The sequence below is a fragment of the Varroa jacobsoni genome, unplaced genomic scaffold, assembly GCF_002532875.2.
Source record: "Varroa jacobsoni isolate VJ856 unplaced genomic scaffold, vjacob_1.0 scaffold_578, whole genome shotgun sequence".
Taxonomy (NCBI): domain Eukaryota; kingdom Metazoa; phylum Arthropoda; class Arachnida; order Mesostigmata; family Varroidae; genus Varroa; species Varroa jacobsoni.
The window spans coordinates 240,983-256,162 of NW_019213480.1; the positions used below are offsets into that span (position 1 = coordinate 240,983).

Sequence of the window (15,180 nt, forward strand, 5' to 3'; positions counted from 1 at the left end):
AACGTCCATTGGCGTTGTTATACTTGAAGCCGCAGCAGCTGATTAGGTTATAATGCATTATCTAATCTAGCTTGGTGCAATCCCTTGTAAGCCATGTTCCTACGATTCAATTTCTAGATAGAATATTATCAACAAGCTGTTATTTGCGGCCGAGTAACATATTGACTGCATCCACTTTTGGGAGAGGAGGGCAAAATCGAGCAAAGATTTTTGTTGTATGACTCCACGGCCTTCTTTCTGTACATGTTTGTATCCTGCACCAAGGAAGTTCATCAAAGGTAGCCTCTCAGCGTAACTAAACAGAGTCCTACGCATAAGCTACCCGAAGGCATCTGCACAGGTTAAACAGAAGCCTGTATTGTACAATAACAACCTTCGAAACAACATAGTCCATCAAACGACAAAAAAACTGTGCATAAGAAGAAGTTTACGTGGATCTAAGAGAAAGACTTTAGTACAAACTGTGACGACGCGCACACGTCTTCGCTAGCTTGTAACTATTCCTCTGAGTGGAGTACCATATAAACGTAATCATCATTGTTTATCGGTGAGTCTGAGCACATCTTAACAATAGCTTTTTCTATACTTTTCTGGCTGGGAGTCAAAATGCCCCATATCAGAAATTGTGAAATGAAAATGAATCGTTTTAGGCAAAACGGTTCATTTGGCTTAAAAAGAGCAGACAAGTATTAAGTCATACTATAGGTTAAGTGAACAACACTCCCGCGTAACGGCGCAGGTCCCGCGAATCTGGGAGCGTACAGATCCATATAAACGTGACGGGAAAATGGTTATGGAGTATTGGTTAAATGGGGCGGCGCGTGTCACTTAGAACCCTAATTTGGAATAATGGCATGGAACACAGCTGTTTGTAGGCCAAAGTTTGCACGCAGCACGTACCCGGGATCAGCAAAAAAAGTGGAAAAAAAACTTTCCAGGTATGAAAACTCTCTCGGGAATACGAATTCTCGCCTGTAGCGTTAGAGATTTTAGGGGGATAGAGTGCGCTTGCTAGAAAGGGACCATGAGGTCCACAGATATACCGATGGCTAGGTTTGGGTGTAGATATGCCTCCTGCGCTTATACCGCATAGTTCTATTTTATGGAACCGTTTGAAGATGTGGAAAGGGTTTTAGACTTGTTTCGAAATCTCTAAGACTTCTTGAACTAGACCCTGATTACGCTAAAAACACATACCATGTTTAGGAAAAGGAGCTTTAAGTATAGCAGTTAGTCGCGAACACGGTCTTAGAGGGAAGGTCAAAGCCATACTCGTGGAAAACGCTAAAGGATCATTCAGTGAGCCTGCAACAGCGGCTCTACATTAGCGATACTCGTATAGCAATTTAGTCGATATATCTGTACTCAAAGGATCTGAGTAACCGGAGTATTCGGCTCACAAAGATGTTACTCCGTCCACCGCCCTGACCAAGCTGGAACGGATCGTGGCCGCGTTTGTGGCCGAGATTTATCGTTCGACAATCATAGAGTTAGAGACCTCATACAGCGTTATGCTGAGGACAACGTACGCTCTCACCCACGTTGGAGAAGCTTGTCAGTGACCTAAAGGTCGTGACGGACGCTAGTTCCAGCGCTCATATCATAGTGGTACGAGATTTCGATGCACCCCTGGACAAGCTCACCTAGACTCAAACGTCAACTCTTTGAGACACACTGATGAAATATCATTGTTGAACAGTTAACACCAGTAAAGTAATGATGTTTATTGGTCTTGCTGGAAAAAAAACATAGATATCGTTGTAACGAATGCGAGTAAACACAGGTAGAATACATCTTGATAGTTTGATGTTTCATTTGATAGTTTCTCTGTGAAGGAGGGCAGTTTCAGACATGCATCTCTATTGTATGAAACCTTAAGGTTCCCTTAGGATCATCTTTCATCTGGAGGAATAATTCTTTACTGTGCAGCTCGGATCCGAAGAAGCTGCCGAAAAGAACTCATGAAGTCCTTCTAGTGCCGAGCTCGCTTGAGGTTAAAATCTATCCCAAGTTTTCGGTTTATTTAGTCTATCCCAAGGGACAAGAGCCATGTTTGATTACAAATCCCAATTCGCCCGTTGTGCCCAGGATGCCTTTAGGCTACTGGTAACACTACAACCGGTAGCCAGGCTACTGGGTGCAGTATTCAAAGTAATCTGCAGGAAGACATATGCTATCCAGCGGAAGAAACAGCAGAAGGGCTATCCTCATAAAAGAAGTCGAGCGTCAGCCCTTCAAATGGTTCGGCCATCAATGGCCTACATTTTGTCCTATCGCCTCATCAGTGCTCCTTTCGCTAAAATATTCTTACCAGTGATATTGTACGTCAAGGAGTCTTTCCACTTAGCGCAATCTGGGGCAAACGAACAGCATTTGAAGTAAGTAAAAGGCTAGACCAGGAGCCTTTAGTCCTGAAGAAGAATTCAGATGCTCGAGAGCTTATGCTCAATGAAAACCGCGGAACCGGACAGGATTTGGGATGCACTCTTCAGGACCCCTGTGGAGCTGGCTATGTGCTGGATGGCTATGTTCAACGAATGTCCTTGTTTCGAGCTGCTTTTTCATTATTGGTAGAATGCAATGTATCTCGTCATGGCGTCAAAAGGCAAACGCAATCATCGCTAAACGTCATGGTTAGGAATCACGAAGAAAAGCGTTTGCTATTTGCTTCTCTCGTATTTACTAACAGGAAGCCTAAATGTGTTCCGAGAAAGTGTAAATGCAACGAGTAACACGGATTTAACAAGGAGCATTGGGCCGAAGCGGCATAGGAAATCCGATTTGATGATATAAAATGGATCTCAAAGAACTTTTTGCAATGTAAGTATTTGTAGATTTTGAAGCTGCCTTTAACTCCGATCCAAAGAACTTAGTCTTAAGCATGCTTGCGATTTTGGAATTTTTGCGAACGTGCTTAAATTAATAGCAGCGGTACTCGAGTTGAAAGGGACTGATGTTGTTCTGGAGTTGCCAGCGTTTCTCCAAATTACAAGTATATCTCAGGGTGACAACTTAAGCTATCTCGACCTTACTCAAGGATATGCTAGACAAGATTCGCCAGTTGGCAAATATAGAGAAGGTTCTCGTTTACGCAAACAGGTTAGTTATGGATAAGGGCAGCTGTTTCCATGTGCAGCATGTTCCAGTCTAGGAATTGGAATTGACAATCAATCTTACTAGAAAGGAGACAATAAAATTCCGGCGAGGTTCCAGAATTTCGACTCGTGACGCGTTATATATCTTACATATGTTAATCGATTTACCTACGTAGCGTTGCTGATCTTACGGCTAAAACTTCTCCCAGCATATTACGAAAAAAGGAGTAGTGGCTTTGATAGCTTCGCTCTCAATGCTTAGCTCGTGCAGGTTGTCCTTCTTGGCCGCTTTGCGACTTTTCGATTTTAAAGTTGCGTCTGTTACTGCTTACTGGGTGAACTTAGTCTGGAATGATTTCACAAGTGTAGAATTTTGAGTATTTGAGGCTAGGAATTCGCGGAGGTCGATGCCAAAGTCTGTTAAGCGGAGCCGATGATGGACGAGATTTAGAAAGGACCTGATCAGCTTAACGGGCATATAGTGACACAATACACAGTTCGTGGCTTTTACCATCGCCTATGCAAAGCTGAGGAATTTCATGAACCTGATGACTATTGTGTTTGTACTAGATATAGACAAGCTTGCAAAAAAGGCTTCTCGCTGCCCGCAAGGGCGTGCTAACTCGGTGACCAAGTGAAGATAATTAGTATGTGATGTATGATGTTATCATTAGTATATTTGAAACAAATGACCGCGTCAATTCTAGACGGACCATTCGAAATACTATCTTATGACATTTGTAAAGCCATTTAGTATGCTAATTTGTCATAAATGCATATGTATATATTTCAAGCGTTTGGAGTACCACTTGATAGCGGTGAATAAATGAGCTTGGTTTATTGATTGAGATCTCCGAGACGGGAGCCGATCTATAGGCTTGTATTTCGCAAGACGCCGAGATAATTCGCCATCATGTCCTGCATATCGCACCATACGCTATGTCCTTGGTTCGCTAAGGAACTTATTTTCTATCCCTGCGGAAACTGATCTAAAATATCACGAAGAAGAGATTCAAACATAGCATTGCTTGACGTGTTAACATGGCCACGCCACCTCATCTATTTGACAGTACGTTCGTTATGGAAGTATTGTTGCAATATAATTTACTGAAAGTAAGTTTTTACCCGTTCATTCAAATGGCACGAGTATTCGAGTAGTGCTTAACAGATAAGACAGCGTCTTGGCACGTGGCACCATATTAACAATATGCGACACGTAGACAACTACGATATTGTTTAAAGTAGGTGCACTATGTGCGTGTGATACGAGGCTCAAACAGAATTCCTTAGCGATAAATGCCCTGAAGAGCGCATTCGTATACAACAGATATTATATCTGCTAGGCTTACAACGGATTCAGAAAAAAAAGCTTGCCGAAATCACCTTGATAACGACAGTTTTCGGCTCCCCAAGCCATTTTTTGCGGCAAATACTTCTTTGCCCCGTCTTTCTTCAATGACAAGTTTGACAGGCTCAAGCTACATCGTGTCGTAATCTCTAAAAAACATTTTCATATTTATTGCCAACAACAAGTTCAGACACTTGGCAGTAAACAGCCACGTTTTTACGGTCATCGCGTTCTCCTATACTGCGCATTCTGGAGTGTCTCATGCCGCATGTTTACCCAGTTTGCACTTTGCTGTTGCCCCATTAGTCGACAATGTTTTCACAGATATACACGTTTTTCATATTTAGTGCCTTCATAGACACAATCAGTAACAGCTATAATAATAATAACCTTATAAATAATGTTAAATGGCTGTGATTATCCCCAAATTCCTCATAAAAGATGTATTTATTGCCCGCAAGCCTAAAGGAAAGCTGCTTTTTTGAAGTTGATCAATGTCGAAAAAAGGTTTCGGTTATAAATATCACCACAAGTTAACGCCCAAACTAGCTTGTTTACAAATGGCTTAAATGATGGCAGCAGGTAGACACAGGACTACAGACGGAAGCTTTCGTATATATAGTCCTTCAACGTCCTTATCCAAGCCATGTTTCGACCCGGTCAGGCTATAGGCTTTTCTTGTTGTCATATTTTTAGACCAATGATATACAAGAACGTTTCGAGAAGAATATTCCCTCGCATAATCCCTCACAAGTATATATATATTTTGTTTTTTTTTTCGCCGTAGTCTCCCGTTTCCACTGCAACGGAAATGTGTAATGAAAGCTCCGCATTTGGTGCACTGAAGGCCGAAATTGTCGTCTGGTCGCAGGCTCAAAATTCGTCGTTTGCACCCATTTTCTTATCGAAATTGGAGGCGATAACCTATTTGTAATGTCAGCCGCGAAATTCACGAAGCTACGACTTCAGATCGAACACAACGAATGCATTATCTGAATCGTTCCTATTGTAAGCACACCGTTGATTTCCAGCGATGTGTCTTTTCCCGGTGTCTTATTGATGAAGTATTGAAGTAACTGAAGGGGCAATCGGGCGGAGTGGTGGGGATACAGCTTTGCGGAACAGCGGAGGCGTACATAATAAACGAGTCACTATGGATCTTTCAGCCGTAACACTACTATCATCAGCTCCCACTATAACAGCATTTCGCCGCTGTTCTTCTTTTGCATAATCTAGCGACCTCGGAGTCCGTCACTCCCTCGTTGTAATTTCAGATATAGAAGCAAGGAGCGAGGGTGATGTATTTCCCAATAGTCGGATTCGCGAGTGCTGCTTCGTGCTTCGCGTGCCTCGCGCCGTTCTCATTCGTTCGTGTCATCCATGGTTTTTGCGCTAGGTCAACATACTTGGTGACCCCAGCTACCGAAGAGTGTTGCACCAGCTGGCTCAGAATTTTCAGCGGCAGCGAAACTACCCCAGCTGCTGTTGTTTCGTGTCAAATCGACGGAACTGTTACACGCAAGCGGGGATAGTACAAGGTTGCGACGCGCCACTCCGAGTTCGCATACTTCCGCCCATTTCCGATAAATACGTAAGCATATCAGCTGCATAGCTAATCGCAGGGAAGACATGGCTCGTTCTAACATTCACCAGGCAAGGAACCAGACTTCGGTTAGAGCTGGATTATTTTTCATGCGCGATATTTTTCGATCTTCAAAGGAGGAGTCGATTCTCTAGTCTAGAAAGCTCGGTACACGTTCGGCATTTGGGTGTTTTTCGGGAAGTACTACTTTATCATTAGATTGATTTCTACATGTATGTGTAGACAGAGACTTTACATAGAAATCGATTAGAAGTCGCGACGCAATAACAGAATGTCTGTGCCTTGTTCATTTAAAATGTCGATGGATGTAAATGTTAAAAATGAAGATATATACACACATGTGTACATTAGCGGCACCTTTGTCTTGATCTAACAGAATCAATGCGCTATCAAAGCAACCCTATAGTAGATGGGCAGATGATTGTGCAAGATATATACATATGTATATGTATATATATCCGATCTATGCGATGTCTGACAAACTGCATTAGTAAGTTTGCACCTTCTCTTAGCCTTTTTTTGTCAGCTCTTTTATTGCTTGAGATATCATCCATAAGATCTGGCAGCCGAGCTATAAAAAACTGTTAACCTCGATATACCAGTATGATAATATATGTATGTACATAGATATCTCTAAAAAGGAGAGAGTCATTACCGAGTAAAGAAAATATAGCTACGAAGGTGAGTATATAGCTCGTTGTATCCAAATCGTCCTGTGTCATTCTGTACCTTTCTGCCGGTAGCGGGTCTATTCTCGCGTTAATATAAGTCTTCTGATATATGTCGTCTCTATTTCTAGATGGCTGCGTGCTTCTTGGTTGGTTATCCAGGCAGCAGGGATAACAGCATTACGATACTACATCTCTATATGAATGGCATAGCCTTTCCAGAATTGGCTCTGTGAGAACTCGGGTTCGGCATTACGAACGGCGAAACTGACCTATATTTTTGTATATCTGTTCACTAGAGTTGTCCTCAGCCCCAGTTAAAACATTGCCCACCTTTTAATCTTCAGGGCCCTCTGTAGCTGTCGATCACCGATCCTTCGTCGAATGCTGATTCATGTCTCTGTTACGTTATTGATATCGTTCTGGCTTTTCTTATCCGAAACGCGCGCAACCTAAGTCGAATTTCTCGTAGGCTTGCCGTTCCGGTGGGCTGGCAGGTTGGACTGTATCTCTTTATCAGTCTTTGGCTCTAATATGTTGTCAACACGTTACAACGTAGGGGGAATGCCTATTCTACAACATCGCTAGCCCTGCTTCAGGCTGTAATGCCCAGTTAGCTGCACATCTTGCGATAGAGGATGGCACACAGTTCAGTAGCTGTACCTCGATCTGTGCAATCTGTTATTCTTTGCCTTAACATACCCTTCCTTCTTGAGAGAGAAAGATACCTAAACAAGATTGCATACCAAGCTATATGCTGGCCGTATATGAAAAGAAACCTAGAGACCAGGCGGGGAGCGTTTATACTAACATTACGGTCCAACAGATAGACCAAGCAAGAGGTCGGGTTCTCAATCGCACCCAACTAGGCTAGCAGGTTCTCTTTCACTAAAGAAAGTGCATTAAAAATTTCCAAGTGATAGGACAGGATACAATGGGAATTCATGCACCGATTCCTTTTCCTTTTTCTAATACTGTACCAGCGGTTAGCCACTTACGTAACCTACCAGCGTTCTAATCCTTCGTGAAAGCAGTGGCAGGTTCTGGCAGGTAGTCTTGGCCACTTGGTTGCGTATCCATCTCCGTCTGCTCCACCACTGCCATTAGCACCACATCTAATAGGGGCTACATAGACATTACAGCCTGGAATTTGCTACTCGTTCTGTTGGTACTGTTTGGGAATGCTTAGCAGAAAATTCGGATAGATGACTAGCTGTGCTAGTCGGCGAACAATATTGATACTCTTGCTGGGTTTGAGGGATGAATTGCTAGTCAATTTTGTCTGGTATATATGCGGAACGTAAACAAATGAAAAAAGTTTGTTTTCTTCTTTTCAAGATTTGTGTATGGCATATTGTTGTATTGGGGAGACTTCTCAGCTGGATAGTAAAAGGCGTAATAGAAGCGTGAAGAAAAGGTCTACGTTGTTCGATTTTCCAGAACCTCGTCAAAGGCAACAGCATGAACTTAATGCTGGAAGTCCTTCAGGTCCACACAAGAAGGGATATTAACACTATAATCTATTTAATAAAACCTAGAATCCTACATTGCTGATAAAGCAAATAAGCTTGAATTTGCCGCGGCGAATACGGCGACGCGCACCCACAAACAAAGACATGCGTACATGATACTATACGTAAATGTCTAATTATCACAAGGAGTCGAACGAGTACGGATTTGCTACCTATGTTCATATCGTTTAAATTTACTGCTATCCAATTGATTCGCTGGTGAGCTGACAGACAGCAAAATCTGTCTGAGCTTATCTTTCTATGAATATAATAAATATTCTCGCGTACCACAGTACTCACCTGCAGGGCCAGGACAGGATATAATTTTTGTATAATATAATATAAGCACACTTTCAGGAGACTTATTATTACATGGGGTTTGGGGGGGGGGGGGGGGGGGGGCAGGTGTAATGATAATGGAAGTGTTTATTTTTCTATGAAATGTAATTTAACTAAAATGTCCAAAGATTTTTGCTTGAGGATTCTGATGCCCGTATATGACGTATGTGTATGCTTTGAGGAAGTTGTTATCTTGCTATTTCCACCATGAGAGTTTATTCATTTTCAAGATAGGCTGCGATGCAATGTTTGTGTCTTTATAAATATGAGGCCTATACTATATAGTATATAATGGCTGCGGTGGAATTACCCCGGAAATACTTTTTCGTAGTGAACATGCTTGTTCACAGCTCGCAGATTATACTCGAAGCCTCGTCTGTGAGATTATAAATGTCTTATGTCTGACGGCGAGAACAGTAATATCTTTGTAGAAATTTCTCACATATATAGCGTTTGACTGTCCGATCCGTTTGTATCATATAGCCGGTATACAAATGATGAATGTTGATCAGACGTTGTATTGAATCGTAAATAACAAACATGAAATGGCGCAGAACATTAGATTATAGCCTATTTAATAATTTTCCCGTATATCTTCACTGCACGAACGGCCTGAACGAAAAAGATATTTAAAAAAAAAATGTTTTGTAAAAACTGCCTTATTGCATTGCAGAGACTTCTATGATGATAGTGGGTACCGTATTTGTCTGCTAATTTTAGGTTATGGTCTGGGGTCGAGCCCGGGCATAGACACGCTTCGTTTCGTGCTGAAAGCCAGCCGTCTAATGGAACGCCTAACAGTGATGCTGAACATCAAGATCGAAACATAGAGAGGGACACTTATGACGGGTTTTATGCCTGATCTCTGAGATTGTCATACATTCACATGCGTTATCAAATCGACTTGTGCATAAGTTACTTCAGAACATCTCCATAGAACAGTTATATACTTTTGACGTGGCAGATCTTTGTTATTTTTTTTTCATTGGAATTAAATTTCTCATAAATTTTGGGAGAGAGAGTACGCATATAAAATATAATCCGAGTTTTTCAATACGATAATTTTTGTGTCGTGTCTCTCAATCGTATTTTGCTGTGCATGCGATAGGACTATATGTTTAAGGTGATTATATATTAATATCAGAAGAATAGCACTATCGATTTGCGCTAAAATTTATGACCCTTATTACTGAAGAAGCATTAACGGTTCTAAGAAGCTCGGAGGAAACGAGCCTTTCATATTTGTCCTAATTAGTTAACTCTTTTACACGTGCGTATTTGGCCGCAGATTTAAAATAAATTATAATTGTAGAATGGTTGCCATTGCTGCATTGGACACGATTATAGAAGGTAAATAAACACACTAAGAACAATGGTATGGGTTTAGTCATGTGACGAAGTGTTTTTTATATCTACTTTATGTTCGTAGTGTCTTTTACTTCGCCTATATATCGAAGTCGATTAGTACGGCAAGTGCTATAAATAAATCTTCAGAGTTTTTGTACTGTTTCAAGGCTGTATCAGTCAGCTTTACACAGCTGTATTTAGCACAGGATACTCAGACTAGTGAAGTACACGTCTAATTTGCTTGATTATTGTTAAAAAAAAAAATACACACTGTATAGTAGAATTATGTGTCGATGATTTGTACGGCTAGCGTTCTGTAAGTCTCTCCTTTGAATTAGTTTAGTCGACCAGATAGATGATTGATAGTTAAAACACCGAAAACACATAATGAAAGAAACGTCCTCAAATATTGCTGACATCTTTACAACGGCACACAAAAACAAACAGGATAGATGGAAATTTGTGATAAACTATAGATGAGTTGTTAAGTTGATTGACCACTTCAGCAAACCAGCACTAATTTCTGATTTAATTATAATCGCTTTTTCGTACCCGCTGTTGCCCAAAAGCTCTGGACCAGCCCCGTGGTGAGAAATGATCATTATCAGGTATTCTGCGTGTGCAAAACGTCCTATGCAATTTACTGCAGCACGTACAACCTGGACCGTTCTGGCGACGGTTTGACTCTCCCTGACTCTTCCCGAACATCCCTAAGCCAAGTTTTAGAAAGAAACGGATGATGCTTTACTATTGACACAGTAACTACATCCGCGACCACCACAGCTTGACTGCTGAATGGATCATCACAGACTTTGAGTGTCTGGGTCCGCGAAGTCCTGGGTTCGGACCACCGCACTTAGTACTGAAACACACGGGTTGCCGTACGCACCGTGCTTTATGACGAGGTTTAGGCGTTTTCCAATATTTTGGCCACCCTGAATATGTTCCTTGGATGATACTTGCTGATGTTAAGAGAAGTGCCGCACCTGGGGAGCTAGAGTGTGACAGGTGCAAGCATTTGTAGAAAACAATGCATTTTAGAATCTAGTTGATATACGGAAATTAATGCCATGTCTATGAGTGTATATTGCACAAACATACAAGTTTACTACTGTGATGTCCCAAGAGAATCTCCAGTGAATAAATCTGTGATTCTACGCAATGCAGCATGTCAATCTTTTTGGATTTTTAGTGAAGTGACTTTAACATACTAATGGGCTTCAGTAACGTTTAATTACTTGAAGCATGAGTGTTTGATCCTCAGCGAAGAAGTTTTTACTGACTTTGCTTTGTATGTAGTAACAGGTTCATTCAAACGATCTGAAACCCACATTTACTTAACCCCATGTTAAAGTAGGCATTCCGTATCCATCTTATTAAGTCTCACTGTGTTGTTTACCCTATTTATAAACATTGTGTCTGCTGCTACCATTATTACAGTACTGGTGGCATTTATTTTATGCCATATAAACAACAAAGAGATCAACTCTTTAGCCGAAAGTAGGTTAGTTCCGTCTAACGTCCCGTCAAAGCGTGGCCAAGTTTAAAATTTGAGAGAAACACTGAAAGGGCCGAACCATTGGTTGATAGTGTTGGAGGAAATATTGTCTAATCTTGTTACTACCATCGCACAACGGCGACAGCCAAAAATAACTGGTTGAATCAGTCTAGGCCTATTTCATCTCGCAGTAATATTGAGAATAAAAAAAAACAGACTGAAGACTAGAAAGCAATATAAAATTATTTGCAGAAATAAGTGACTATATTTGACGAATGAAGAACTCATTAGAAATATCGTACGGTGAAGGACTTTAAATAACTAAATCGCGTCAAAACCTACTTTCTCAAAAAAAAGAAGCTTCCTCAAAAAGCAATAGGACTACATACAACTACTCGGAATCGCCTCGCGGATCTTCTAATCGGCTCCTAAGTGCTGTCCAAAGACCTAGATCGTCGCCTTGAGCTCCTAGAAACGGAGCCTTTCAAACCGATCTTAAAGACTGGGCGAAAAAATTCGCCTATGTCGATCGGGATTTTTCTGGGAATGCATGCGATAGGGAACAACAAATGAGAGGGGATGAACCGACTAAGCAGGTAGGTTATGACCCGATTCTTCGCGCATGGGTTCTACCATAGATTTTACAGGAAAGCAGATTTCTACGAACCTGATGGCATTGTCGACCCAGATGTGGGAGTAGTTGTAATAGATATTATGCATCTTTCAACGAGCATCTAAGAAGAACACTGTGGTGATCTGAAATCGAATTCTGAATCCTTTATAAAGTCTCCCACTGGTTACCTGTTGTTGCTGGGCGTTTCTATCCGAAATGCTCTTTTCTATACGCATGCCGCGCCCCATATTGCTCGTTGCAGCAATATTTTGCCGTTTATTTGCAATTGTTGCGTTTCTGCTTAGTTTATTGTTTGATCCTTTAGATATAGCTTGTTTACGAATGCGGTTGGTCAATATTTACGACGTAGTTATCAAACAAAGAAGCTCGGGTATTGCTTGGGATGATCGAGGAACAACGCCACCTGAACTTCTTTCACAAATAAGCGTTTGAATAAAAACAGGTACACAATCACTGCGAAATAGCATTAGCACTATGCAAAAGTTTTACGTTTACGTCATCCGGATCCAACGCGCGATGCTTGTCTCTGCTGCCGATAAATTATCGAAAACCTAATGTTAGGGAAAGAATGGATCAGCCGATTGAGTTTATATGAATATAGAAATTATGATAAAAACAACAATCAAAAATGAACATTCAGACACACAGAAAGGTAGGCTAGAAGCTCGAGAAGGAAACCGCTGCCGGTGCAGTCCTTTCTGTGGTTCAAACAGGATGCTGCTCAGAGATCTGATGTGATCTATTTTCCGGTCCACCGACTGCCAATTTGGTCTCTTCCTGTGCTTTCCAAAATCTTTTAAAGGCTAGTTGCTGTGCGAGGCTGAGTCGGTCTGAGCTGTCCCCCGGTGGCCTTCTACTTACCCAGTGAAGTCCGGGGCGGATACCTGACTTAGATTCGTGTAAAACGATCATCTACTTGTTCATATCCTTATTGCGTACACTTTCAACTAAAAACGGGTAAATGTTGCAGGAACAACGACCTTTTAGTAGGCAGTCAGCATTGGCGTTACAGAAAAAGTGTGCATTTTAGAGCAGGCCAAGACAACGTTTGTTGAGAGTGATATTACGCGGTACTTTGGTGTACGTGAGGTAACTCTATCAAAGGTATATGATTTTAATACACTTTCCACTCGGCCATATTTCTGGCAAACATTTCGCTGGAAAAATATTAGATTTGGTGTCCTTATTAAATTATTAAAATATTAGATATCCTTTTCGGGTCAGATGTGAACTTTTTCTTTGCAATTGGCCATTATGCATAATATAATTCGATATTAGGCGATGAATGGTGAACTTGTGGTGTAAAACCTAAAAGATTACGCATCCTTTGTATCAATGTTACAGTATTTTCTTGTAGGAGTAAAAATTTCGAATAAATAAGCGTTGTGTTAGATCAATTGAAACTATATAATATATGATAACTCCCAAGAGGCGCGTTCTAAAGAGGGTTCTGGCTTCCAGAGGAAATTTTGCGCCTCAATGAAATCCTTAGTCCCAGACTACAAATATTATTATATATAATTATACGTATTAATATCTGAATGAATGTAAATTTCCGCATGAATGAACCTCAACTGGCCGGCCCAATCAAATAACGTGGTTGACACCGGACCGGATCCTTACTCGTAGGGGCCATTGAATTTACATGGCGTTATCGACATAAACGTCCTAGGCGGACCCGATAACGGCACTAAATGAACCAGTTGTCAAATAATGAGATAATAATAATACCTTACAGACAATACATGTCGTATATACTATGCAGTATAAAGTTACTAAGCCATGAAAGGTCTTTTTCACATTGAAAGCTGTCATTGCATTCGTTCAATGATAGATACTATTTATTGCTATCTGTTCTTAGTCTATTATCACTACCTAATGCCAGGCCGGCCTAACCTAACCTAATTTCAATGCACGGATGACTGCGTATTACTTGTATTCTAAATAGCTAAATTCGTTTTCGTTTCCATTAGGGTATGTTCTTGCTATGCTACCATAACGGAAGAGAAGACCGGTTCGAAGATAAAACTGTTTTCCGTCGTTTGCAATAGTGTAATAGGGGCTACGCCATATACAGTCTGGCAGTAAATCTCCAAAAGCAAATGAAGTCGCCAGGAGACAAGCACCTGTGACATAAGCGGTTGAGTACTCGAACGCACTGTCTACATGCTGTGCATTCCCAAGTATAGCAGAGCCATGGTCGGAACAGGATATGGTCATGCATTTTTTTCATGCAAGAAATATGTTTACATAGTGAACGATGGTCACAGATTCTCGCTGCTTTTCAACCTGCTGTGTGAAATAAGCATTTAATGAGGTATGCCTTTTGTGTTCATTACTTGTTTGTAATTTATTAGTAATACTACGAATTAACCAAAAACAACAAGAAAATAGAAAATGAAAAGTGTGTTTTTTTTTTAATTATCAAGGTAAATAAAGGATCATTAACATATAGGTGAAGTAGCCCGAATATATATGGTGTCGATCTGTGCGATTTGCTCTATAGGTATACATTTATAGTACGGCACAGGTTATGTATAAATTACTATACACAACAATGAAAAGGCTGTATCGGCTTGTGGTATACCGCATTGTGGTAGATCGCATTGTCTAACGAGTATGTCAAACGGTCTTTTTCTTAAACGTTACTCAAAGGTATATGTCGAACATACTAGCGAACAGGCATATATATTGTGTATTTACGGGCAATTCAATATCTTTCTCAAGTTTCTTTTCAAATAGCCTTTAGTAAAACTTATGTCTGGTAAGTCTAGTACAGGATCAATGCGATATACTGTTAGTATATCTGGCCAATTTTCACGTACTTCATGCACCTTGAGAACGTTACGTATGTCAATAATTTTAAAAAATGTTTTGTCCTTGATAGCGCTACTGATGAACTCCTTTCGTGAAATCCTGAATCCTGAAAGTAAAAAAAAAATATATATATATATGAACAGTGATGTAATTTTTTACGAAAGGTATCTCCATATCACCCATAACTGGTCGCCGTCCTTGCGCACACTATTAATGTTGGCATAGTAAACCATGTTTGATATTCCGATTTGCTCTTTTCGTTTGCTAAAGGCATCTATTTGTTTCTCGTCAATTTTTGTCTGTATATATAGTAACACCAA

The 15,180-nt window shown here is 40.7% G+C and overlaps 1 protein-coding gene across 3 annotated transcripts in view; it reads left to right on the top strand.

Annotated features, from left to right (window-relative positions):
• LOC111261644 (uncharacterized) overlaps positions 1-14,572 on the top strand; it is a 57,956-nt gene extending 43,384 nt beyond the window's left edge. For 2 of the 3 annotated variants that reach the window (XR_015311621.1, XR_015311623.1), the window contains one exon: positions 9,285-11,073. The gene's annotated coding sequence lies outside the window, so the exon portion shown is untranslated. Of the gene's footprint in view, positions 1-9,284; positions 11,074-14,016 lie in introns of those variants that run through there. The other variant, XR_015311622.1, reaches the window with a different exon arrangement.
• The last annotated feature ends 608 nt before the right edge of the window (positions 14,573-15,180 follow it).